The 3065-nt window shown below is 38.4% G+C and overlaps 1 long non-coding RNA gene across 1 annotated transcript; it reads left to right on the forward strand.

Annotated features, from left to right (window-relative positions):
- Positions 1–956: 956 nt before the first annotated feature.
- On the forward strand, positions 957–2236 carry LOC128742390 (uncharacterized). The gene is made up of 2 exons (XR_008412258.1): positions 957–1281; positions 1355–2236. It is a non-coding gene; the product is annotated as an uncharacterized LOC128742390 (long non-coding RNA).
- The last annotated feature ends 829 nt before the right edge of the window (positions 2237–3065 follow it).

The following is a 3065-nucleotide window of genomic DNA, read 5'->3' on the forward strand; positions in this document are numbered from 1 at the left end:
GAAGACGTGTCGATTTCTATCTCAAATAGCACGTAAGACCGTATAACAAAGGTTCCTTTCACCACTAGGTGGATTAAATCGGGTTTTTTTTTGTGAAATTAATATAAACCAGGCTATTGCAAGCAAGATACAGAATAACTAAAAAGAACATTCATATTTTCATGTAGTGCCGGAGCCACAGAGAACAGACATCCAAGCGAAAGGTCCCCACTTGGATAAAACTTATGTCAAATTAGTTGGGAAACTATAGTGATGGTGTCGCTAAAGGCGCATGAAATTCTACACTAAACTCACAACAGGTAGCTTCTGGCGCTGGCATAACGCATATAGTCCATATATACAAGCGCCAGAGGAGCCAAAGGTTGTCAGTGTGCAAATCAAATGAATCATTTAGTTGGGAAACTATAGTGGTCGTGTCGCTAGCATATTAGGTGATTTTAATTTGAAATTTTATCCAAGAATTCCCGAAAAATTTGTTCCTGAATGAATGTCTGTTCTCTGTGGTAGCATGTATTCATGCTCGTAATCATTCGATTCTTCATGTAAACATTATAGTTACAACCAACCCATCGACATCTCTATATCGAACTGCAGTAAACGTCAGCGACAGCATGTCCGGGGCTCAAAATTTGACAGCGGGCCCAAATCAGACTGCTGGCAGTTGAGTGAAACGCAGTGCTGACATGCTATCTCATTTTCGCACACACGAGATGTTGGCAGCGAAAACATGGTTGTCTGCCGATGGGGTGGTTACAACACACTTAAACAGTTCGGTAAATTTTACCGAAATCTAAACAGCTGAACGTTCGGTAAAAATTTCAATCGTGCATATCGACGTTTACTGATCTTTAGTAACGTTTGGTAACATAAAAAATTTTACCGAACGTTCAGCTGTTTAGATTTCGGTAAAATTTTACCGAATTCGGTGCTTTTTTCTAAGTGTGTATATATCAAGAGCAACATTTCAATAGGACCCAAGTGCAAAATATAAAAAAACTGGTTTTTTGGTTATATTTAAAGCTTTTTTAAGTATCTATAGTAAATACAAAACATCATAGTGATTTAAAAACTATATAAGTCTTAAAAAGCAAATTTGAAAAAGCCTTATGTGAAAACTGGCAACAAAGTTTTCATTTTGTGCTTCGGCCCTTCTGTATGAAAAAGCCTATACGCAGTTTGTGTTTTGTTTTGCTTTCGGCCCTATTTTTGTTGTGAGATTTCTACGCATCGCAAGTGGCAAGTGGCAAGTAATCACTGGCCATCTCCGGTTTAGTACGTTTCGTAAGTATTAAATACACAAACGTTTGTGTTTCCAATAGTAATTAAATGTTACAATGCAAATTAAATATTTTAGAAACAGCCAGTTCTGCAGTTGCTGCCACGAAGATGATCCCTTCCGTACAATTGCGAGAAAGACCCATATTCGAACGGGCAATAAAAACAATACGTTGTTTAAATACTTTTCACCTGCATAAATAACACGGCCATTCACAAAGACGACACGTTTTGGTACTTAAGCCTGCACGGCAACAAACATTTACGCTACTTTCCGGCCTTTCCGGCTCACACAAAAAAAAGCTATTTCGCTTGATATATGTATCACCTGTGGAGGGACCGACCGGAGTAAGTTCATTAGTTGCGCGACCAACATTTACTATCGCTGAACTGCCAAGGCGGGATGCACTTGAACGCGGTGAGTTAGAAATGCAAATGAATGAACCGCTGCATTGCTTTAAACTACCATAGCGACTGTCGCTGAGTATGAAACGGAAGCGGTAACTGAAGGCTTATTCTGCAAAATAGTTTTCACGTATACAGAAAAATATCCACACACTATCACCTTTGCTAGAAATTAAAGATCCAGAAAATTTTCGAGATGATTATAAAGAGGACACATCAAACATCGGTGGATGTCGTTCATGACGTGGAATCTTAATTTGAGCTAGAAGATTGCTGCTAATAGTCGTAAACTAACTGGAAAGGAAATTGTTATTGTATGATAATACGCTGACCGGGTCGGATTTTAAGTTCCTGATAGACCCGGTGAACTGATTAAAAATGTACGGATAGATGATTCGCTTTTGCAGCATATTGAGGCTCTGGAAAATCCGATCGAATGACGGCGATGAAAAATATGTGTCGAAAGCTTTTGATTGGCGTTGATGAAAGAACAATGATTTAGAAAATTGTCAATTTCTCAATAAGAATGCCAAAATAAACATTTTTTCTTGAAGAACATGAAAATTATATTTACTAAAAGTTGTAAAATCCAGTTTTTCGATGGCAACGAGACCAACATTTGAGTCCTCCGCGAAAAATAGGGTAAAAATACATGGCTTGCAACCACCATACATGTTTTTACGGTGTTACTGGAACGCGAAACGATTCCAACTTGATCCTGATAAATAAATCTTATCAAGAATTGACCTTTCAAGTTGGCCTTTAATGGTTTTGGAGACAGCAAGTTTTAAATCCTAAAGGTACATTTAGATTGGCAACATGTGGCACGCAACTTTTTCCAAACTGTTACCTGATGTTTCCATGCAACTATAGCAACATATCACAAGTATTTAGATGGCGACAGAAGCAACGCTTAGCAACAACTAGCAACATGTCGCATTCCGCATGTTGCATTCCACATGTTGACAAGAAATTGTCCGGTCTAAACGCACCTTTAACGTAAATCGGCAAATTTTTCTGCATTTCACGGGTAACAGGTTTCGCTTCACAAAAACCTGCTCAACGGAGGTGGCAGATTTGATGATGAAATTAAACCGCAACTTCTCTAGTACAAATAATGAAGCTGGCCGGCGTCCTGTCCTCTGTCCTGGTCAAGAATTTTTAACCTTTTATAGCCACTGTGCTTTAAAGCAACTCGATAAACAAGGGCCAAATGCAAAACGCTGACTGAAAATCGGCCCAACACCAAAATCATATCACCACTGACAGTAAATAAAAGCCTCATGTCCAGAGATGCCAACATTTTTTCTCAGAACTCAGGATGCAAAGGAAATAAAAATCAGGATAATTCAGGATTTTTGTTTCAATTTTTTTAGGAAAGCAAT

This window comes from Sabethes cyaneus, chromosome 3, assembly GCF_943734655.1.
Source record: "Sabethes cyaneus chromosome 3, idSabCyanKW18_F2, whole genome shotgun sequence".
Lineage (NCBI taxonomy): Eukaryota > Metazoa > Arthropoda > Insecta > Diptera > Culicidae > Sabethes > Sabethes cyaneus.